The following is a 24,793-nucleotide window of genomic DNA, read 5'->3' on the forward strand; positions in this document are numbered from 1 at the left end:
CACCCACCTAGGCCTCCCAAAGTGCTGGGATTACAGGCATGAGCCACCACTCCTGGCCTGGGAGTTTTGACTAAGTTTGTAGCTGTATACTTTAGGCCCTAAGGGCATTACTGTTTCATAGCACAATATAGTTAATTAATGTGCTCATAATGGTGACTCATAACGCCAGGTTAAATGATTTTTTTATATCTCCCAAAGAAGTATTTTTCAATCTGCAGGTCATGACCCCTTAGTAGATTGTGAAATCACATTAGTGGATTATGATAAGCATTTTTAGAAAAAAGAATAGGAAGTGTTAGGACACACTGCATTATTGAAATAATTGTTTTTGAGATGGAGTTTCGCTCTTAGTTGCCGAGGCTGGAGTGCAGTGGCCCGATCTGCCTCCTGGATTCAAGCAGTTCTCCTGCCTCAGCCTCCTGATTAGCTGGAATTACAGACATGGGCCACCACGCCTGGCTAATTTTGTGTTTTAGTAGAGACAGGGTATCTCCTTGTTGGTCAGGCTGGTCTCGAGCTCCTGACCTCAGGTGATCTGCCTTCCTCGGCCTCCCAAAGTGCTGGGATTACAGGCGTGAGTTACCATGCCCGACCTAATTTTTGTATTTTTAGTAGAGATGGGGTTTCACCATGTTGGCCAGGATGGTCTTGATCTCTTTTTTTTTTTTTTTTTTTGAGACCGAGTCTCGCTCTGTCGCCCAGGCTGGAGTGCAGTGGCCAGATCTCAGCTCACTGCAAGCTCCGCCTCCCGGGTTCACGCCATTCTCCTGCCTCAGCCTCCCGAGTAGCTGGGACTACAGGCACCAGCCACCTCGCCCGGCTAGCTTTTTGTATTTTTTAGTAGAGATGGGGTTTCACCGTGTTAGCCAGGATGGTCTCGGACTCCTGACCTCGTGATCCGCTCGTCTCGGCCTCCCAAAGTGCTGGGATTACAGGCTTGAGCCACCGCGCCCGGCCAGCCCAAAATTTTTAAAGTAATTTTTTATTGATACAGTTAGAAAGTTACTGCTGTAGAGCCACAGAAATGCAGTTAAAGGTTTGAGGAAGAGTTTTGAGGTGATATCTAAGCTAGAGTTGCCAGATTTGGCAAATAAAAATACAGAACACTCAGTTAAATTTGAATTTTTGATGAACATTGACTAATTTTTTAATATAATTGTGTATCAAATTGCATAGAAGAAAGTTACTTATCTAAAGTTGAAATTTAACTGAGCATCTTGTATCTTATATTTTATCCGGCAGCTCCAGTCTAAGCTGGAATCATAGCTCACTCTTTTTTTTTCTTTTCTTTTTTTTCCAGTCACAGTCTTGCTGTGTTGCCCAGACTGGAGTGCAGTGGTGCGATCTTGGCTCACTGCAACTTCAGCCTCCTGGGTTCAAGTGATTCTCCTGCCTCAGTCTCCCAGATAGTTGGGATTACAGGCACCCACCACCATGCCCAGCTAATTTTTGTGTTTTTAGTAGAGACAGGGTTTCGCCATGTTGTTAAGGCTGGTTTTGAACTCCTGACCTCAGGTGGTCCGCCCGCCTCAGCCTCCCAACATGTTGGGATTACAGGCATCAGCTACCGCTCCCGGCCATGGTTCACTCTTTAGTAACTAAAATTTAAGCTCTATGAAAGCAGGAACTTTATTTTGTTCACTATTGATTGTATCCCTATTTCTTGGATGGTTGGCACTTACTACTTGGTCAGAAGTTTGAATGGGCAAGTTACTCAGCCACTCTCAGGCTTAGTTTGTTTGTTTGTTTGTTTATTTTTGAGGCAGAGCTCTGTCGCCCAGGCTGCAGCACAGTGGCCGGATCTCAGCTCACTGCAAGCTCCGCCTCCCAGGTTCACGCCATTCTCCTGCCTCAGCCTCCCGAGTAGCTGGGACTACAGGCGCCCGCCACCTCGCCCGGCTAGTTTTTTGTATTTTTTAGTAGAGACGGGGTTTCACCATGTTAGCCAGGATGGTCTTGATCTCCTGACCTCGTGATCCACCCGTCTCGGCCTCCCAAAGTGCTGGGATTACAGGCTTGAGCCACCGTGCCCGGCCTAGTTTATTTATTAAAAGAGAAAGAATTCCTTCCTTGGCTGGGCATGGTGGCTCATGCCTGTAATCCCAGCACTTTGGGAGGCCGTGGCGGGCAGATCGTGAGGTCAGGAGATCAAGACCAACCTGGCCAACTGGTAAAAACTCATCTCTACTAAAATACAAAAAATTAGCTGGGTGTGGTGGTACGTACGCATCTGTAGTCCCAGCTACTAGGGAGGCTGAGGCAGGGGAATCGCTTGAACCCAGGAGGTGGAGGTTGCAGTGAGCCGAGATTGCACCACTGCACTCCAGCCTGGGTGACAGAGCAAGTCTCTGTCTCAAAAAATAAAAAGGAAAGAATACCTTCTTTATAAAGCGAGATACTGAAGTCTTAATATTTTCTGTTTTTATGTATTCATTTTTTGAGACGGGATCTTGCTATATTGCCCAGGTTGGAGTACAGTATTGTGATCATGGCTTATTGCAGCCTCAAGTGATCCTCCCGCCTCAGCCTCCTGAGTAGCTGGGACCACAGGCACATGTACCATTACAGCCTTCAGTTTTTTTTTTTGTTTTCTTGTTTTGTTTTGGAGACACCGTCTCGCTCTGTCACCCAGGCTGGAGTGCGGTGGTGCAATTTCTGCTCACTCCAACCTCCACCTCCCGAGTTCAAGCAGTTCTCCTGCTTCATCAAGTAGCTTGGTACCACATGCGTGCACCATCATGCCTGGTTAATTTTTTGTATTTTTAGTAGAGACAGGGTCTTACCATGTTGCCCAGGTTGGCCTCAAACTCTTGAGCTCAAGTGATCTGCCTGCCTTGGCCTCCCAAAGTGCTGCTTCCTACAATTTAAAAAATTTTTTGTAGAGACAAGTCTCACTGCTAACCAGGCTGGTTTTGAACTTCTGCCCTCAAGTAGTCCTCTTGCCTTGGCCTCCCAAAGTGTTGGGGTTAAGGCCGTGAGCCAGCACACTCAGCCTAGATTATTCTTATGTTCTGTTCTTGGCACATAGTAGATATTCAACGATGTAGAGTCAAACATATTTGGAGTTGGAATGACTCTGGTTTTTTTTTGTTTTAGTTTGTTTTTTAACCAGAAACACGAGCACTTTATTGAATGCCATTGTAGAAAAGTGTGTGAGTATAAAGGGCTGATACAGGACTTGGCTCTGGGGGCAGGGCGAGGAATGGAAGGTGGAGTACGTGGGATTCAGATCGTAGGCAGAGCTCCTGGCCTAGATGATGCCTCCTGATCTATTGATAGACATGAAAGATCAACACTAGGATGATGATGAGCAGAATGGTCATGATGATGTGCACAATTAGGTCCCAGATGTTCAGGCACTTGGCGGTGGAGGTGTAGGCCTGGGCCCTGGTCAGGTCGCCAGCCATTTTCCTGTCCCTAGACTTCACGGAGTAAACCAGTGCTATGAAGCCCAGGCAGCAGGAGTTCATGAAGTGGGTATTGAACAGGGACCAGACAACATGGTCGGGCATGGAGTTCTTGCTGTGGATGTGTATCACGGTGGACATCAGGGGAGTATGGTTGTGGGGCACCCCCAGCAGAGCCACCTCTTGCTCCTCCTTGAGCATCTCATAGTTAGGGGGATGGCCGATGTTGGTGGAGTGAAGAGGTTTGGACGGTGTGGTTCATGGTGTCCAGGGAAGACCAGCTGTGGTCGGGTTGCTGGGCTGGTTCTCAGTGGGCCCCTCCCTTTCCCTGATAGTTTGGATTTCTCTGGCTCTGGTGATTTTTTAGTACTCATTCTATTTACAGGTGAAGAAATTGAGACCAAGAGGGTTATTTGCTAGAGTGTCTCATAACTGGCTGCATAACTGACATTAGAATCTGATGTACTTTTATTTCTAATACATTGCTTTTTTTTTTTTTTTTGAGATGGAGTCTCGCTCTGTTGCCGAGACTGGAGTGCCGTGGCGCAACCTTGACTCATTGCAACCTCCCTCTCCCAGGTTCAAGCTATTCCCCTGTCTCAGCCTCCCAAGTAGCTGGTACTACAGGCTCCTGTCACCATGGCCAGCTAGGTTTTGTATTTTAGTAGAGATGGGATATCACCATGTTGGCCAGGCTGGTCTCGAACTCATGACCTTAGGTGATCCACCTGCCTCGGCCTCCCAAAGTGCTGAGATTACAGGCATGAGCCACCACGCCTGGCTGCCTGGCCTTTCACTGTCGTTTTTCTTTTTCTTCATCCTTCCTTTCCTTTCTTCTTTTCTCCCCTCCCCACTGCCTCCTCCCTTCCCTCCCTCCCCCCCTTCCTTCCTTTCTCTGCCTCTTTTTATTTCTTCTTTTGTTTTTCTTTTTCTGTCTCTCCCACCCCTTCCTCTTTATCTCCCTCCCTTCCCTTCTCTCCCCCCCCACCTACTTTCTCCCCCTCCCGTTTTGTTCCTAAGAGACAGGGTCTTGTTATGTTGCTCAGGCCGACCTTTAACTCCTGAGCCCAGATGATTCTGCCTCCTGAAGGTGTAGGGTGTAGCTGGGACTACACCCACCTCCCGTTGTCATCTTTTGTTTTTTTGGAGACAGTCTTTCTCTGTTGCTCAGGGTGGAGTGTAGTGGCACGATCATAGCTTACTGTAACTGTGTAACCTCGAATTCTTGGGCTCAAGCATTCATCCCACCTCAGCTTGCTGAGTACCTGGGGCTACAGGTGTGTATCACCATGTCCAGCTGATTTCTTTTCTTTTTTTTTTCCCCTGCAGACAGGATCTTGCTCTGTTGCCCAGGCTGGTGTCGAACTCCTGGGCTCAAGTGAACCTCCTGCCTTGGCCTTCCAAAGTGTTGGGAGGGATTACAGGCATGAGCCACTGCACCCAGCCTCCTCTTTCTTCCCATTTAACTCCTAACCACACCGAACTTTCTGTCTGCAGAGAGGAGCATTGGTCAACAGTTCACAAAATGGCTAGGCATGATGGCGTGCACCCATAGTCCCAGTTATTTGGGGAGCTGAGGTGGGAGGATTGCTGGAGCCCAGGAGTTCAAGGCGCTGGGCAACACAGCAAGACGTCATCTCTGACTGGGCCCGGTGGCTCACACCTGTAATCCCAGCTACTCGAGGGGGCTGAGACAGGAGAATCACTTGAACCCAGGAGGCAGAGGTTGCAGTGAGCCAAGATCGAGCCACTGCACTCCAGCCTGGGTGACATAGTGAGACTCTGTCTCAATAAAAAAGAAAGTCATCTGTACTATTTCATGTTACTCAATAGTTTCTTTCTCTTTATTGTTGAGTAGTAGTCTATTATATGCATGTACCAGTTTGTTCATCTAGTGGTGGACATTGAGTTAGCAGGTTTTGGCTATTAAAAATAAAGCTGGAGGCAAGGTGCGATGTCTCACGCCTATGATCCCAGCACTTTGGGAGGTCGAGGCAGGCGGATCATCTAAGGTTGGGAGTTTGAGACCAGCCTGACTGACATGGAGAAACCCCATCTCTACTAAAAATATGAAGTTAGCCAGGCGTGGTGGCGCATGCCTGTAAACCCAGCCAGGAGGCTGAGGCAATAGAATTGCTTGAACCCGGGAGGCGGAGGTTGTAGTCAGCTGAGATTGCACCATTGCACTCCAGCCTAGGCAACAAGAGAGAAACTCCATCTCAAAAAAAAAAAAAAAAACCCACAAAAATAAAGCTGGTGTGAATATTTATGTACAGGTTTTGTGTGAACATACGATTTTATTTCTCTTGGTTGGCATGCATGGAAATGAGATTGCTGGGTTTTGTGGAAAGTGTTTATTTTTCCAGGGTACATATAATCCTGTGAGTGTTTATTTAATTTTAAAAGTAATTGCTAAACTATTTGCTAAAGTGACTGTACTATATTTTCTTCCCCTAGCAGTGTATGAATTTTTTTTTTTTTTTTTTTTTGAGACAGGGTCTTGCTCTGTCACCAGGGTGGAGTGCAGTGGTGTGATATTGTCTCACTGCAACATTGACCTCCTAGGCTCAAGTGATCCTCCTGCCTCAGCCTCCTGGCTGGGACCACAGGCATGTACCACCACACCTGGTAATTTGCTTTGATTTTTTTTTTTTTTTTTGAGACAGAGTCTTGCTGTGTCGCCCAGGCTGGAGTGCAGTGGCGCGATCTCGGCTCACTGCAAGCTCCGCCTCCCAGGTTCCCGCCATTCTCCCGCCTCACCTCCGAGTAGCTGGGACTACAGGCGTCAGCCACCGCGCCCGGCTAGTTTTTTGTATTTTTAGTAGAGACGGGGTTTCACCGTGTTAGCCAGGAGGGTCTCAATCTCCTGACCTCGTGATCCACCCGCCTCGGCCTCCCAAAGTGCTGGGATTTACAGGCTTGAGCCACTGCGCCCGGCCTGCTTTGATTTTTAGTAGAGAAGAGGTCTTACTGTGTTGCCCTGACTGGTGTTGAACTCTTGGGCTCAAGTGATTCGTCTACCTCAGCCTCCCAAAGTGCTGGGATTACACGTGTGAGCCACTGTGCCTGGCCTCATTGTGGGTTTCTTTTGCATTTCCCTAATGCAAAGTGATACTGAGCATCTTTTCATGTGTTTATTTGACATTCATACCATCTTCAGTGATGAGAAACTGTGTTTATGCATTGCTTAATGATGGGGATGTGTTGTGAGAAATTTTTTAGGTGATCACATCATTACACAAGCCTAGATGGTATACCTACTACACACGTAGGCTGTGGTACACAGTATTACTCTTAGGCTACAAATCTATATAGCATGTTACTGTACTGAATATTGTTGGCAGTTGTAACATAATGTTAAGTATTTGTGTACCTAAACATATCTAAACATAGAAAAGGTAAGTAAAAATATAGCATAGAAGATAAAAGCGGTATATCTGAATAGGTCACTTACCATGAATGGAGCTTGTAGGACAGGAAGTTGCTTGGGATGAGTCATTATATGAGTGGTATGTGAATGTGCAGGCCTAGGATATTACTGTATACTACCGTAGATGAACACTGTACAGTTAGGATACACTAAATTGATAAATATCTTTCTTAGTTTGTTTTTTGCGACAGAGTCTTGCTCTGTCGCCCAGGCTGGAATGCAGTGACATGATCTCCGCTCACTGCAGTCTCGGCCTCCCAGGTTCAAGCGATTATTCTGCCTCAGCCTCCTGAATAGCTGGGATTACAGGTGTGTGCCACCACGCTCGACTAATTTTTGTGTTTTTAGTAGAGATGGGGTTTCACCATATTGGCCAGGCTGTTCTCGAACTTCTGACCTCAGGTGATCCACCTGTTGTGGCCTCCCAAAGTGCTGGGATTACAGACGTGAGCCACCGCACCCGGCCAGAGATGAGGTCTTGCTGTGTTGCCCAGGGCGTTGAACTCCTGGGCTCCAGCAATCCTTCCACCTCAGCTTACCAAGAAGCTGGGACTGTGGGTGCACACCATCGTGCCTAGCCGTTTTGTGAACTCTTGACCAGTACTCTCTGCAGACAGAAAGTTCAGTGTGGTTAGGAGTTAAGACTTGTAACCTCTGACCTCAAGTGATCTGCCCACCTTGACCTCCCAAAGTGCTGGGATTATAAGTGTGAGCCACTGTGCCTGGTCAAAAATACCTTTCTTTTTTTTTTTTTTTTTTTTGGAGGCGGAGTCTCGCTCTGTCGCCCAGGCTGGAGTGCAGTGGCCGGATCTCAGCTCACTGCAAGCTCCGCCTCCCGGGTTTACGCCATTCTCCTGCCTCAGCCTCCCGAGTAGCTGGGACTACAGGCGCCCGCCACCTCGCCCGGCTAGTTTTTGTATTTTTAGTAGAGACGGGGTTTCACCGTGTTAGCCAGGAGGGTCTCGATCTCCTGACCTCATGATCCGCCCGTCTCGGCCTCCCAAAGTGCTGGGATTACAGGCTTGAGCCACCGCGCCCGGCCAAAAATACCTTTCTTTAAGAATAAATTTAATTTAATTTACTAGTTGATCATTGTATATAGGTCTGTTGTTAACTGAAACATGTGGTGCATGTCTTTATTTGGGATCTGACTTATGTGGAAGTATTTGCATTATCTTCCTTCTAGATGTAGAGCATCTTGGCCGGGCGCAGTGGCTCAAACCTGTAATCCCAGCACTTTGGGAGGCCGAGACGGGCAGATCACGAGGTCAGGAGATCGAGACCATCCTGGCTAATACGGTGAAACCCCGTCTCTACTAAAAATACAAAAACTAGCCGGGCGAGGTGGCGGGCGCCTGTAGTCCCAGCTACTCGGGAGGCTGAGGCAGGAGAATGGCGTAAACCCGGGAGGCGGAGCTTGCAGTGAGCTGAGATCTGGCCACTGCACTCCAGTCCGGGCGAGAGAGCGAGACTCCGCCTCAAAAAAAAAAAAAAAAAAAGAGAGTAGATGTAGAGCATCTTGACAGTAGAAAGAAGTGCCTTTTACAACTTTGTATGCTCAGTAAGTTATCAATTTGCTGTGGCCAGGTGCAGCGGCTCATGCCTATAATCCCAGCACTTTGGGAGGCCGAGGCGGGCAGATCCCCTGAGGTCAGGAGTTCAAGACCAGCGTGGCCAACATGGTGAAACCCCGTGTTTGTTTGTTTGTTTGTTTGTTTTATTTTTTTTATTTTTTATTTTTTTTTTGAGACGGAGTCTAGCTCTGTCGCCCAGGCTGGAGTGCAGTGGCGCGATCTCGGCTCACTGCAAGCTCCGCCTCCCGGGTTTACGCCATTCTCCTGCCTCAGCCTCCCGAGTAGCTGGGACTACAGGCGCCCGCCTCGTCGCCCGGCTAGTTTTTTGTATTCTTTAGTAGAGACGGGGTTTCACCGTGTAGACCAGGATGGTCTCGATCTCCTGACCTCGTGATCCACCCGTCTCGGCCTCCCAAAGTGCTGGGATTACAGGCTTGAGCCACCGCGTCCGGCTGTTTATTTTTGAGACAGAGTCTCACTCTGTCGCCCAGGCTGGAGTGCAGTGGCACGATCTAGGCTCACTGCAACTTCCAGCTCCTGGTTTCACGCCATCTCCTGCCTCATCCTCCCAAGTAGCTGGGACTGCCGTCGCCTGCCACCACGCCCGGCTAACTTTTTGTATTTTTAGTAGAGACGGGGTTTCACTGTGTTAGCCAGAATGGTCTCAATCTCCTGACCTCGTCATCCACCTGCCTCGGCCTCCCAAAGTGCTGGAATTACAGGCATGAGCCACTGCGCCTGGCCTACCCTGTGTTTATTAAAAATACAGAAATTGGCTATTTGTGGTGGCACACCTATAGTCTCAGTGACGCAGGAGATTCTCTTGAACCCAGGAGGCAGTGAGCAGAGATTGCGCCAGGGGACTTCAGCCTGGGCGACAGAACGAGACTACATCTCAAAATAATAATAATAATGTGTTGAATATGTGACTATTGGTTTTATTTTATTTTTTTTTTTGAGACGGAGTCTCGCTCTGTCGCCCAGGCTGGAGTGCAGTGGCCGGATCTCAGCTCACTACAAGCTCCGCCTCCCGGTTCACGCCATTCTCCTGCCTCAGCTCCCGAGTAGCTGGGACTACAGGCGCCCGCCACCTCGCCCGGCTAGTTTTTTGTATTTTTAGTAGAGACGGGGTTTCACCGTGTTAGCAGGATGGTCTCGATCTCCTGACCTCGTGATCCGCCCGTCTCGGCCTCCCAAAGTGCTGGATTACAGGCTTGAGCCACTGCGCCCGGCCGGTTTTATTTTTATTTTTTTTTTTTTTTTGAGCTGGAGTCTCGCTGTGTTGCCCAGGCTGAAGTACAGTGGTGTACAGTGGTGTAATCTTAGTTCACTGCAACCTCTGCCTCCTGGGTTCAGGTGATTCTTCTGTCTCAGCCTCTCGAGTAGCTGAGACTACAGGCATGCACTCCTGTGCCTGACTAATTTTTGTATTTTTAGTAGAAATGGGGTTTCACCATGTTGGTCAGCCTGGTCTTGAACTCCTATTCTCAAGTAATCTGCCTACCTCGACCTTCCAAAGTGGCGGGATTATAGGCGTGAGCCATGGTGCCCAGCCAGACTATTGGTTTTGTTTTGTTTTATTTTATCTTATTTTATTTTACTTTATTTTAAGATGGAGTTTGTTTCTCTCTTGTCGCCTAGGCTGGAGTGCAGTGGCATGATCTCGGCTTACTGCAACCTCCGCCTCCCAGGTTCAAGCGATTCTCCTGCCTCAGCCTCCTAAGTAGCTGGGATTACAGGCGCCTACCACCGTGGCTTGCTAATTTTTGTATTTTCAGTAGAAATGGGGTTTCACCATCTTGGCCAGACTGTTCTCGAACTCCTGACCTAGTGATCCACCCACCTCGGCCTCCCAAAGTGCTGGGATTACGGGCATAAGCCACCGTGCCCGGCTGTTGGTTTTATTATTAGGCAGTAGGAGTTGACCCTGTCAAGAAAAAGCTGTCATGTAGAAAGCATGGCATTTAGAGGCATACCACATTTAATTCCTCCCCTTTTTTTATTTTTGGTGTACCTCCTGCTTGTGAGGCTTGGGAATACAGTAGTGAATAAGCCAGATGAGGTCTCTCTCTTTCTGGAGCTTATGTAGTAGTAAAGACTAGACAGAAAGTTCACATTACCCCTGCCACCTTATGGTATTGAGGTGTTTGAGATGGTACTGTTTACTTCTGCCTCATAAAATCTTGAAAGGAGTTCTTTTAGATGAAGAGAAAAACAAAACAAAACAAAAAACCAGAAAAAAAAAAACCATCCGAAGAATGGGTCTGGGTCATGTCTGTAAACCTCCCCACGTCATGGGGAGACTGAAGTGGGAAGGGCCAGGAGTTCAAGACCAGGCTGAGAAACATAACAAGACCCCATCTCTACAAAAAATATTTTTTAATTAATGGGGGATGGCAGTACACACCTGTAATCTCAGCTACTCACGAGGCTGAAGCTAGAGGATTGCTTGAACCCAGGAGTTCAAGATTGCAGGAGCTATAGTCACATCACTGCGCTCCAGCCCCTGTCATCAGCAGTCTGGTATGTTGCTAAGGGTCTTGTTCTTTTTAGTGCTTCAGGGACAGCCACTGGCTAGGCACAGAAATAAGTATGTTTGAGAAGCTTTCTGACCTCAGCTTGTAAAAATTGATTAGGGTCATAATTAAAAAGGAGGGAAACAGGATTGAGTGGACCGGGCCCTACCCTGAGTTTATTCTCCCAGGGCATACATAATCTCAGGTGATTACCACATAGCCCTGTTAGATCATCTATTATCCTGTCCCCATTTTACCCATGAGGAAATGAAGGCCCAGAGAGGTTAAGTGACCTATTTAAATTCACTCAGTGGCAGAGACGGAATGAATTAGTTACTATCATTGTGTTTTGGATCTCTGAAAGGTATATGCAAGTGAGAACAGGAGAAGAAAACTAGTGATGGTATTAAAAAATGTTATGATTGGTTTCTTTTAATCAATCAGGAACTTGAGTCACTAGCTTCTCTGGGTGAAGGACTATACTTCAACAATGTGAAAAATGGAAAGAAATGAGGAATTTTGGCTGGGCGCAGTGGCTCACACCTGTAATTCTAGCACTTTGGGAGGCCAAGGGAGGAGGATTGCTTGAGCTCAGGAATTCAAGACCAGCCTAGGCAACATAGTGAGGTCCCATCTCTATAAAAATAAATTAGCTGGGCATGGTGGTGCATGCCTATAGTCTCAGCTACTTGGGAGGCTGAGTCAGGAGGGTCACTTGAACCCAGGAATTCGAGATTGCAGTGAGCTATGATTTAGCCACTGTTTACCATCCCAGGCGACAGAGGCCCTATCCCCCTACCGCCAAAAAAAAGGGAAGAAATAAAGAAAATGAGGAATTCACATTTGTGACAGATAGGGAATTTAGTCATTCATAGTCTATAAATGCTATAGGAAGTCTCCATACCTTTTTTTTTTTTTTTTGAGACAGAGTCTTGCTCTGTTGCCCAGGCTGGAGTGCAGTGGTGCGATCTCGGCTCACTACAAGCTCTGTCTCTCGGGTTCACGCCATTCTCCTGCCTCCGCCTCCCAAGTAGCTGGGACTACAGGCGCCCGCCACCGCACCCAGCTATTTTTTTGTATTTTTAGTAGAGACGGGGTTTCACTGTGGTCTTGATCTTATGACCTCGTGATCTGCCTGCCTCGGCCTCCCAAAGTGCTGGGATTACAGGCGTGAACCACCGCACCCGGCTGGAAGTCTCCATACTTTTTAACCCAATCTAAAAGGGTAAGGAAATGTATAAGAATGTCTATTGATTATTAAAATTTTTTCTATATAAAACATTTTAGAAAAAAAAGACTAGCTTTCTGAGCCAAGTGGTAGTAGTGGCCATTCTTTCTGAAGAAAAAAACCACATTTAGCTATCTATGATGTGAAAAGAGATGATGAACATTTTATTTATGTAATAAATGTTATGTAATAAAATAAATACCATTTATTGTGTGCCTATTAGGTTTCAGGAGAGCTGTGCCAAGAGCATTACTTGTATATCTTTTAAGTCTTGTAACAGCGCAGCCTGTCAGACTGGTAGTGCCATATCCTTTTTTTTTTTTTTTTTTTTTTTTTTTTTTGAGACGGAGTCTTGCTCTGCCACCCAGGCTGGAGTGCAGTGGCCGGCTCTCAGCTCACTGCAAGCTCCGCCTCCCGGGTTCACGCCATTCTCCTGTCTCAGCCTCCTGAGTAGCTGGGACTACAGGCTCCCGCCTCGTCGCCCGGCTAGTTTTTTGTATTTTTTAGTAGAGACGGGGTTTCACCGTATTAGCCAGGATGGTCTCGATCTCCTGACCTCGTGATCCGCCCGTCTCGGCCTCCCAAAGTGCTGGGATTACAGGCTTGAGCCACCGCGCCCGGCCCATATCCTTTTTACAGATGAGGAAGTGATGGATATGAGAAATTAAGGAAATTGCCCTTAGGTCAAAGAGATAGGAAGTGACAAAGCTGAGATTTTTAACCTTGTGAGATTTCAAGGTCTTTGCTTTTTAATAACTGTGTTCCACTGCCTGTAATATAGAGATACGACAAAAGCCACTAAAAATCAGTGAAGAAGACTGGGAGCAGTCGCTTACGCCTGTAATCCTAGCACTTCGAGGGGCTGAGGCGGGTGTATCACCTGAGGTCAGGAATTTGAGACCAGCCTGGCCAACATGACTAAACCCCATCTCTACTAAAAATACAAAAAAATTAGCCAGGCGTGGTGACAGGCACCTGTAATCTCAGCTACTTGGCAGACTGAGGCAAGGAGAATCGCTTGAACCTGGGAGGTGAAGGTTGCAGTGAGCTGAGATCACTCCGTTGCACTCCAGCCTGGGCGACAAAGCAAGACTCCATCTCAAAAAAAAAAAAAAAAAAAATCAATGAAGAAAACAATCCAGTCAATATTGTCCACCATAAAATTTCTTCAGTCAACCATGCTTTAGTCCTGGCAGTTCTGTATCAGTGAGTTTCGATCAAAAAAAGTTATTTATAATACTTTTTTTTTTGAAATTTGGAAACAGCATCATAAATGATGGTTAGTTTTCTGCAGCTGCCTATTTTGGCAGATAGTCCATTGTTACTCATAATTAATTTGAGCTAAAAGTAGTGTTGTACGATATCATGGGCCGTGAATGTGTTTGCGACTTGATCTAAGAACCCACACACCACTTAGGTTGTTTTTGTAGGAAAATTAGAGTACAGAACTCGCTTGCCCACGCTTTCCCTGTCTCAGTCCATTTTGGTAGGCTTCAAAGTCTGGGGCTAGAAGGACACTGAACAAGACTTCAGCAGTACATGTTAGTCTTCCAGAGGGAATGAATGTAATAGTTGAGGAAATAATTTCTTTCCTCTGTGGCTTTATGCAAATTCCTGGCTATACTGTTACTTATTTGGGCCAAACAATAATATCAGGTGGTTGTACATTTTTTTCTTAATTACTACGATACGTTGATTTTATCCATGGGTTTAGCCTAGCCTACCTTTTGCTATTAGGCTTCAACTCTACTTGTGTTGGGTAACCCCTCTGCTTAAAAATCACCCTATTCCCAAGCCTGAGGGAGTCTTCTCCTTCACAGCTTTCTGTGACCTAATCCAAGGCCTGGCAAACTTCATAAAGGGCCAGATAGTAAATTTGTGTTTTGTTTTGTTTTGTTTCGTTTTGAGATGGAGTTTTGCTCTTGTTGCCCAGGCTGGCATGCAATGGTGCCATCTTGGCTCACTGCAACCTCTGCCTCCCGGGTTCAAGCGATTCTCCTGCCTCAGCCTCTCAAGTAGCTGGGGTTATAGGCATGTGCCACCATGCTCGACTGATTTTTTTGTATTTAGTAGAGATGGGGTTGATTCACCATTTTGGTCAGGCTAGTCTCAAACTCCTGACCTCAGATGATCCACCTGCCTCAGCCTCCCAAAGTGCTGGGATTACAAGTGTGAACCACCGTGCCCAGCCCGATAGTTAATTTTTTTTTTTTTTTTGAGACGGAGTCTGGCTCTGTCGCCCAGGCTGGAGTGCGGTGGCCGGATCTCAGCTCACTGCAAGCTCCGCCTCCCAGGTTCACGCCATTCTCCTGCCTCCGCCTCCGAAGTAGCTGGGACTACAGGCGCCCGCCTCGTCGCCCAGCTAGTTTTTTTTTGTATTCTTTAGTAGAGACAGGGTTTCACCGTATTAGCCAGGATGGTCTCGATCTCCTGACCTTGTGATCCGCCCGTCTTGGCCTCCCAAAGTGCTGGGATTACAGGCTTGAGCCACCGCGCCTGGCCGTTGATAGTTAATATTTTAGGCTTTGCAGGCCATATTCCCCTTTTTGTGAGTGTTTGCATGTTTTTCTTTACATACTTTAAAAGCTCTTTTTTTTTTTTGGAGACAGTGTCTTGCTCTGTTGCCCAGGCTGGAGTGCAGTGGTACAATCTTGACTCACTGCAGCCTCTGCCTCCTGGGTTCAGGCAATTCTCCTGTCTCAGCTTCCTGAGTAGCTGGGATTACAGGTGCATGCTACCACGCCCGGCTAATTTTTGTATTTTTAGTAAAGATGGGGTTTTGCCATGTTGGCCAGGCTAGTCTCCTGATCTCAGGTAATCTGCCCACTTCCACTTCCCAAAGTATTGGGATTACAGGCGTGAGCCACCGCGTCTGACCTAAAAGCTCTTTACAGTGTAAAAAATGTTCTGAGCTTTAAGCCATATAAAAATAGGCCATAGGCCCATCGGCATTTGCTGACCCCTGGTAGAACTCCATTTTATCTTTCTGATCATGTTTCCCATTAACTCTTCAAAAATAAGACCTCCATTTAAATCAAGATGGTCTCCTTCCTCACTGCTTGTGGAGGTTCAGTGCCCAATGTCTGCCTCTTGCTTGCTTCTCCATCATTGTTCTGCCATTCGAGATCCTCATACTTACCCTTTAAGATCTATCCCACATCTTCCATGAAACTAATTCTAATAATTAAAAAAGAGTTCCTGTAGAACTTAACCTTGTTTGGTACAAGTTAGCTTTCTTATTCAATAGTAGCTTACTATGAATTACAAAAATAAAAAGATAACCATTTTCCCTCACACTGTTTTATGGAGAATGCCTAAAGTTATTTTTTCTTTTTACAGATCAGTATTCCTATTTCGCATCCTAATCTACCCTTTTCCAAATCTGAATTTTGGGATTGGAAGCTTGCGTTTGAGATCATTATGATTTGACTTCTTTATTGTACACAAGAGCAGGGACTTTACAACTAATATTCGCATCCCTGCTCCTTCATATTTTGTGATGTAAGGCGAGTTATTTTCACTTATGCTTAAGTTTCTTCCCCTGTAAAAAGGGGATGGAAGAGGATTAAATGAATTAAACGTGTAACACGCTTAAATCAGTGTCTGGCAAATAATAAGTGCTCAGAAACTTTTAGCTGTTCTTATTAGCGTGTTTGGAAACCAGTAGAAACTACACCAGCAAGTTAAGGTTGAAAAGTGGTATTGATGGGCTTGGGGTAGTACAGTATGAATGGATGCAGTTTGGCATTTCATTGAGTTTGTAGATTCATTAATTCATTACACAGTTGACGCTGTCAGACTAGTACAGAGACAAAGATGAATGAAACATTATCTGTGCTTCCCGGTTACCCAATGTAGAGAAGGCAGGCGTGCAGATAGTTTAAACTGGTAGCACTGGGAGGGGACTGCCATGGGTGGGCAGTGAAGAAAAAGGGCTTCAAAATGATGAGAGTTGAGAAGGATCTTCAAGGATGATAAGCAGTTTTCAGTGAGGCCATGTAAGAGAGGAGGAAGTTCAGGCAGAGAAAAGTTTGTGCTAAAGCACAGGGATGCTATACACTTGGTGTGTGTAGAAAAAATGGTTCATAGTGTGATAAAAGAATTGGAGGGGGTCCTCACTAAAAGTAAGGAAACACATTTGGAAGAATATGTTTCAGTTTGAAAATGAAGTGAGCTTGAAGTAAACACTAATAAGGTTTTTAAAATATAAAATGTCAACGTATTTAAAAAGAAAACAGTTGGATGAATCTTATGCACCTGTCACTCAGCTTTAGCAATTATCAGTAAATGGCCAACCTTGTGTCAGCTATACTCCCCTCTCCTTCACTGATAGTCTTTTGAAGGGGAATATAGTTGTTTTGTGGCCTCCAGGAAGGGATACATTTATGAGCGATGGGTAGATCATTGGGAGAGACTTGAGTTTCCTGTCAGGAAGCGTTGGTGCGTAAGTCAGAGGTAATATGAATGCTGTGGAAGGTGGGTGGCTTGCTATCTGGAGAACTCGAGAAGATGGGAATGGGCACTGTCCAGTACTGTGGCTACTTCCACACATGGTTCTTTAAATTTAAAATTATGTTGATTAAAATTTAAATATTTCAGTTCCTCAGCCATACTAGCCACATTTCAGGTGCTTAGCTGCCACATATGCCTAATGGCTGCAATATTGGAGAACATGACATGGGACATTTTCATCATTGCACAAAGTTCTGTTGGACAGCATGGGACTAGAGCCCTAAGATCCTTTTCTACCGGAGTTGTTTGGATTTTTTGGTGTGTCTAGGTAGATCTAATTGTTCATGGCTTCATGACCAAGCCTCTTATCCCTTTCTCTAGAGGGACTCAAGGGGTAAAGGCACTGAAGGGGTAAAACTTAATATAAAGAGGGGGTGGATGGTGGTGGTGGTGGTGGTGGTGGTGGTGGTTTAAGACAGCGTCTCGCTCTGTCACTCAGGCTGGAGTTCAGTGGTGTGATCCTGGCTCACTGCAGCCTTGACATCCTGGGCTTAGTGATCCTCCCACCTCAGCTTCCAAATAACTGGGACTGTAGGCATGATCCACCACATCTGCTTAATTTTTAAATTTTTCTGTAGAGACAAGGTTTTGCCATGTTGCCCAGGCTGGTCTTAAACTCCTGGACTCACCTTGACCTCCCAGAGTGCTGGGATTGCAGGTGTGAGCCACTGCAACTGGCCTTTTTTTCTCCTTTACTACTCTAGTGTATGCTGGAATGTGAGGAAAATAATTATATTAGCTAGCAGTTATTAAGCACTTAACGTACCAGGCACTGTTTTAAGCTGTGCTGTCTGTGTGGAATATTACTTAATTTCTACAACCTTATGAGAAGATACTATTTTTTTTTCTTTTGAGAAGGTACTATTTTTATCTTCATTTCGTAGATGTTGAAATTAAAACACAGAGAGCTGAAGTCACAGGATTAAGGCCACAGAGCTGAGAAGTGATGGGGTCAGAATTTGAACCCAAGCAATTAATGCGGATATTAGTTCTTGTGTGAATGGTAATTGTTTTGAAACAATGATCCTAGATGATTATATGACTGGATTAATCTGGCAGTTCTGTGTGAATTTAGAGTTGCCTTCCCACCTCAGTTTGCTAAAAAAAAAAAAAACCTCTAGCTTTACTATGTTTGGGTTGTCATGGCCCACCCCCTGCTGCCACTTCATTTGACTCATCTTTTTAGGGAGAAAATATTCAATAAGTGGTATAGGATTTCCCTTTCTAATAATAATTTAAACAACAACAACAAGAAGCCTGAAATGGGAAGAACAAAATGACTCACCTAAGTGAATTAACCTTGAGAGGTGGAACTTGATTTCTAGATTTTAGTTAATTGTCTAATTGATGTACTAAATATTAGTTACTTAAGATTAAAACAGGTAGACATAATAGTAGTTAAGGAGCTGCTGTAGATGGGATAGTTTGAGAAGACCTCTCTCAGGAGGTGACATTTAAGTTGTTAACAAGAAAGGGGCAGCCGTGTGAATAGCTGGAGGGAAGAGCATTCTTACAGTTTTACTGGAAGGGGGTTAGAGGTATATAGTACCCTTATGCCAAAGAAAATTAGTTACTTCTATACAACCAGTCTGATTCTAGAAACCTGGATCAATGAAATATTTTGATTATATAAAAAAAAAACCTGTTACCCAGACCTTGTTGAAATAGCATTAGAAACTACTGAAGGACATACAGGAGAGGAGTGTTGAAAAATGGTGATAGATGAGCAGAATGGTGAAAAATAAAAAGACATGAAGCTCTGTACTTATATTGTATGGTGACAGTAACAGTAAAAATTGCAGGGTTTTTCCCCGCCCAATTTTTTTTTTTTGTTTGGGTTTTTTTTTTGAGATGGAGTCTTGCTGTGTCACTCAGGCTGGAGTGCATTGTCATGATACTGGCTTACAGCAGCCTCCGCCTCCCAGGCAAGCGATTGTCCTGCCTCAGCCTCCCAAGTAGCTGGGATTACACGCGTGTGCCACCACGCCCAGCTAATTTTTGTATTTTTAGTAGAGAGGGGATTTCATCATGTTTGCAAGGCTGGTCTTGAACTCCTGCCCTCAGGCAATCCACCTGCCTTAGCCTCCCCAAGTGCTGGAATTACAGGTGTGAACCACTGCGTCTGACATCCCCCAGTTGTTGAAACAATAATGGAAGGTAATTTTATTCTTAGATTATTTAATGTTTTTCAGTTATCAGGATACATTAGATTGTTTGTATATATTGTTTTGCTTGTTAATTAACACAGTGAATAAGACAGACAAACATATGAAAATGTACATTTATGTTTTTGAGACAGAGTCTGTTGCCTAGGCTGGAGTGCAATGGCACAATCTCGGTGCACTACAACCTCTGCCTCCCGAGTTGAAGCGATTCTCCTGTGTCAGCCTCTTGAGTAGCTGGAGCCATGAGTGCCTGCCACCATACCCAGCTAATTTTTGTCTTTTTAGTAGAAATGGGGTTTCACCATGTTGGCCAGGCTGGTCTTGAATTCCTGACCTCAGGTTCTTTTTTTTTTTTGAGATGGGGTCTCGCTCTGTCTCCCAGGCTGGAGTGCAATGGCGAAATCTCAGCTTACTGCAACCTCTGCCTTCTGGGTTCAAGTGATTCTCCTGCCTCAGCCTCCCGAGTAGCTGAGACTGCAGGCACGTGCCACCATGCCAGGCTAATTTTTGTATTTTTAGTAGAAATGGGGTTTCACCATATTGATGAGGCTGGTCTTGAACTCCTGACTTCGTGATTTGCCTGCCTCAACCTCCCAAAGTGCTGGGATTACAGGCGTCAGCCACCGCACCTGGCCCGTTTCTTGAATGTTCATAATCTTGTTGTCAAGCCTGTAATCCCAGCACTTTGGGAGGCCGAGACGGGTGGATCACAAGGTCAGGAGATCGAGACCATCCTGGCTAACACCGTGAAACCCCGTCTCTACTAAAAAATACAAAAAAAAAAAAAAAAAAGGAAACCACTTTCTTTGCTTATCCATAAGGAGCAACTCTTCATCTATTCAAGTTTTATCATGAGATTGCAGCAATTCAGTTACATCTTCTGACCCCACTTCTAATTTTAGTTCTCTTGCTTTTTTTACTACATCTGCGGTTACTTGCTCTACTGACGTCTTGAACTCCACAAAATCATTCATGAGGATTATAAGCAATTTCCTGGCCGGGCACAGTGGCTCACACCTGTAATCCCAGTACTTTGGGAGGCCAAAGAGGGCAGATCAGCTGAAGTTAGGAGTTCAAGACCAGTCTGACAAACGTCGTGAAACCCCGTCTCTACTAAAAATATAAAAATTAGCCAGGCATGGTGGCGGGCGCCTATAATCCCAGCCACTCGGGAGACTTGAGGCAGGAGAATCGCTTAAACCTGGGGGGCGGAGGTTGCACTCCAGCCTGGGCAACAGGAGCGAAACTCCATCTTAAAAAAAAAAAAGCAATTTCCTCTAAAACCCCGTTACAATTATTGTAAAATACCATCTGTATTCTAACAGGTACCATAATTGTAAAGTATTACAATTGGGCAAAGTTTGATAATATTGTGAGATTTATGAAAATGTGGCACAGTCGCAAAGAAGGCACATGTTATTGAAAATATGGCACTAATGGACTTGCCCGACTCAAGGTTTCCACAGACCTTCAGCTTGTCAAAAATGCAGCATCTGTGAATTTCAATACAGCAAAGCAAAATAAAATGAGGTGTGCATGTATTGCCATCATATGTACACTAGTAAAATACCGTTTTTTCTTCAGTAGGTGGATCAACCTCAAATTTTAATATAAAGCATTACTTAAATGAGAACACGGGGACTTTCATGACATTTCTTACTTGTGTGTGCATAAAACTTCCATGAAAATAATTTAATGCTATCCAGCAGTTTATTTTAAAAGTAAGTACTGGAGGCTAGGCATGGTGGCTCATGCCTGTAATCCCAGCACTTTGGGAGGCTGAGGTAGGAGGATCACTTGAGTTCAGGAGCTGGAGACCAGCTTGGGCAATATAGTGCGACCCCGTCTCTACAAAAGAGAAAAGAAGTACTAGAGTGTTACAGCTCTTACAGAATTTATCTAGCAGGTTTTCCAGTCTTTACCAGAAATGCCCCCATGCAGAAGTAGTAAATACTGATTCATGTAAAATAATAAACAACTTTATCTTTCATTTTTTAAAAGACAGGGTCTTGTATTGTTGCCCAGACTGGCCTTTAATTCCTGGGCTCAAGTGATCCTCTCATCTGAGCCTTGTGAGTAGCTGAGACTACAGGCTGCACTACTGCACCTGGCTCTGCTTGATTTTTAATTGTTGTGTTGCTGTTGCAGCTATTGTTTCTTTTTTTTTTTTTCTTCAGTGCAAGGATGGGCAAACTTTTTATGTGAAGTCTCAGATAATAAGTATTTTAGGCTTTAAGGCCATATAACTTCTCTGTTGCATATCCTTTTTTCTTTAAACAATCCTTACTATTTTTTTTTCCATTTCCCCTCAAATTCCTTTTACCATAAGCAACTCTTTTTTTTTTTTTTTGAGACGGAGTCTCGCTCTGTCGCCCAGGCTGGAGTGCAGTGGCCGGATCTCAGCTCACTGCAAGCTCCGCCTCCCGGGTTTATGCCATTCTCTCGCCTCAGCCTTCCGAGTAGCTGGGACTACAGGCGCCCGCCACATCGCCGGCTAATTTTTTGTATTTTTTTAGTAGAGACGGGGTTTCACCGTGTTAGCCAGGATGGTCTCGATCTCCTGACCTCGTGATCCACCCGTCTCGGCCTCCCCAAGTGCTGGGATTACAGGCTTGAGCCACCGCGCCCGGCCACCATAAGCAACTCTTAAAGAACTTAAAAATCATTCTTAGTCCAGAAGCCAGACCAAAACAGGTTGTGAACTGTAGTTTCCTGACCCCTGACTTAAGGATTGATAGCTTTGAAATGGAAAGTTTTTTTTTTTTTTTTTTGAGATGAAGTCTCTGTCGCCCAGGCTGGAGTGCAGTGGCACTATCTCGGCTCACTGCAAGCTCTGCCTCTTGGGTTCATGCCATTCTCCTACCTCAGCCTCCCAAGTAGCTGGGACTACAGGCGTCTGCCACCACGCCTGGCTAATTTTTTGTTTTTTTAGTAGAGATGGGGTTTCACTGTGTTAGCCAGGATGGTCTCAGTCTCCTGACTTCGTGATCCGCCCGCTTCAGCCTCCCAAAGTGCTGGGATTACAGGCGTGAGCCACCACACCCGCCCTCAAACGGAAAGGTTTTAACTTTCTTCTTTTTTTCTTTCCCCTGTTCTGATTGGGCTGTTAATTCATTAGATATTTACTGAGTATGTATCGTATGAGGCATGATTCCTCTGCTAATTTTGGTAGTGGTAGAAAGATACTTTCGCCAAGCTTGGTTGTTCAGGTTTTCATTTGTCCAAGAGTTCCTGACCAAGTGTGAATGGATGTTGAAATCAAGATGTTTGGCCACACAATGTGCTTTTGCTTCTGGTGCCTCCTTTTAATTTTCACAAAGACACTGCTTGCCAACCACACACTCTAATGTGGGGCTATGACCCCCTGGAAGAGGCATCATTTTCTGATTTTCACAGAAGGATAATATGGTCAGGTGATGGTCCTGAGTAGTGGGCATATGACAGATACACTAGTAATTATAATACAGATCTAAACTGGCGAGTTGAAAACAGCATCGTGTATTTGATTGAGATAATCTAAGGAAGGCTTCCTGAAAAGATGGCATTTGAGTTTCAAGGCTGAGTAGGATTAAGTATTATTACTTAAAAAATGCGTTGGACAGTGCACTAAATAGAGTTAACAAGTCACGTCACTTATAGTTTCCAATTAAAAATATTTTGCTTACACATAATTTTAGACTTTCAGAAAAATTGCAAAGATACTGCAAATAATTCTCTTATATATTTCACCTACATTCTTCAAGTAACATTTTACCATATTCACCTTTATGTTTTATCTGTATTGGTATTTGTATATATAAGATTTAATATAAAATAAAAATTACCTTATTAAACATATGAGAGACATGATACTTCTTTAGCCCTCAATACTTCAAATTGTATTTCCTAATAACAAGGGCATTCTATTTCAAAACCACAGTACAGTTTAAGGAGATTAATATTTGTGTCAAACTGTTATCCTGTTTACAGACCTTTTCTTTTAATGTCCTTTAAAACAGTCAACAAAATCAACATTTTTTTCTGGTCCAAGAACCAGTAAATACATATATTCTACATATATGTATATGCGCTATGTGTACATATATATGTATTATATATATATGTATTCTACATGTACATGTACCTATATATACGTAGAATATATGTATTTACTCCCCCGTCCAAGAACCAATCCAGGATTGTTACCTTCAGTTATCGTGTATCTTTGGTCTCCTTTAATCCAAAGCAGTTCCTTTGTCTTTTATGACTTGACACTTTTGAAGATTACAGGTTATTTTGTAGACTGTCTCTCAATTAGGGTTTATTTTAGGTTTCCTTATCATTAGATTCAGATATTTAGTTTTGGCAGGAATACAACAGAAATGATTTGTGTGTTTTTCTCATTGCATGATATCAGAAAGTGCATTATATATATTTGTCCCATTACTGGGGTTGTTAACTTTGATCACTTGGTTAGGGTTGTGTCTACTAAGTTTCTTCACTATAAAGTTATTTTTCACTTTGTCATTTCATCAGTATCTTTTGGGGAGTTACTTTGTGGTTATATAAATACTCTGTTTTTGCTTTCCCTTACTATATTTAGCATCTATGGACACTTTTGCCTGAAACAGTTATTTACTATGGTGTTACCAAATGGTGATGCCCCTTTCTTCCATCACTCTGTGTACATTTTTTTTTTTTTTTGAGACGGAGTTTCCCTCTCATTGCCCAGGCTGGAGTGCAGTGGCGCAATCTCAGCTCACTGCAACCTCTGCCCCCCCCCGGCCCCCGGGTTCAAGCAGTTCTCCTGCTTCAGCCTCTTGAGTAGCTGGGATTACAAGCATGCGCCACTTCGCCCGGCTAATTTTGTATTTTTAGTAGAGATGAGATTTCTCCATGTTGGTCAGGCTGGTATCGAACTCCTGACCTCAGGTGATCCGCCCGCCTGAGCCTTCCAAAGTGCTGGGATTACAGGCGTGAGCCACCGCACCAGGCCTCCTTTTTCTCTTTTTTAAGAGATAGAGTCCTGCTTTGTCACCAAGGCTAGAGTGCAGTGGCATGATGATAGTTCACTGCAGCCTCAAACTCCTGGGCTCAAGTAAACCTCCCACCTGTAGCTGGGACTACAGACACCCACATAACACCTGACTGTTTTTTAAAACTATGTTAGAGATGGGGTCTTGCGAAGTTGATCAGGATGGTCTTGAACTCTGAGTCTCAAGTGGTCCTTCTGCCTCAGTCTTTGGATTAGTTGGCATTACAGGCGTGAGCCATTGTACCTGGCAGGTGAATATTTTCTTTCTTTTTTTTTTTAAGATGGAGTCTGGAGGCCGGGCATGGTGGTTACGCTTGTAATCGCAGCATTTTGGGAGACTGAGGTGGGTGGATCAAAAGGTCAGGAGATCAAGACCATCCTAGCTAGCATGGTGAAACCTTGTCTCTACTAAAAATACAAAAAATTAACTGGGCGTGGTGGCATACGCCTGTAGTCCCAGCTACTTGGGAGACTGAGGCAGGAGAATCGCTTGAACCCTGGCAGGAGAATCGCTTGAACCCTGGAGGTGAAGGTTGCAGTAAGTTGAGATCATAGCACTGCACTCCATCCTGAGCGACAGAGGGAGATTCTGTCTCAAAAAAAACAAAACAAAACAAAAAACAAACAAAAAACAAAACAAAAACAAAAAAACGGAGTCTCACTCTGTCACCCAGGCTGCAATGCAGTGGCATGATCTCTGCCTCTGAGTTCAAGTGATTCTTGTGCCTGGGATTACAAGACATGTGCCACCATATGTGGCTAATTTTTGTAGTTTTAGTAGAGATGGAGTTTTGCCGTGTTGGCCAGGCTGGTCTTGAACTCCTGACCTCAAGTGATCCACCTGCCTTGGTCTCTTGAAGTGCTGGGATTACAGGTGTGAGCCACTGTGCATGGCCAAGTGAATATTTGCTAATGTAGCATTTTTATTTTTATTTTTTTTGAGATGG

At 44.8% G+C, this 24,793-nt stretch overlaps 1 protein-coding gene, 1 non-coding gene and 1 pseudogene across 24 annotated transcripts in view; 2 read left to right on the plus strand and 1 right to left on the minus strand.

The window, feature by feature from the left end:
- Positions 1-24,793, plus strand: part of ATXN2 (ataxin 2) — a 159,732-nt gene that overhangs the window by 16,076 nt on the left and 118,863 nt on the right. The gene's annotated exons all lie outside the window — the stretch shown is intronic.
- LOC117089397 lies at positions 3,080-3,669 on the minus strand (annotated as a pseudogene). Its single transcript, XR_004439580.1, has one exon. The product of XR_004439580.1 is annotated as an interferon-induced transmembrane protein 2-like (transcript).
- Positions 20,705-20,767, plus strand: LOC117091202. Its single transcript, XR_004440311.1, has one exon. It is a non-coding gene; the product is annotated as a U7 small nuclear RNA (small nuclear RNA).

This window comes from Trachypithecus francoisi, unplaced genomic scaffold (assembly GCF_009764315.1).
Source record: "Trachypithecus francoisi isolate TF-2019V2 unplaced genomic scaffold, Tfra_2.0 Lachesis_group11, whole genome shotgun sequence".
Lineage (NCBI taxonomy): Eukaryota > Metazoa > Chordata > Mammalia > Primates > Cercopithecidae > Trachypithecus > Trachypithecus francoisi.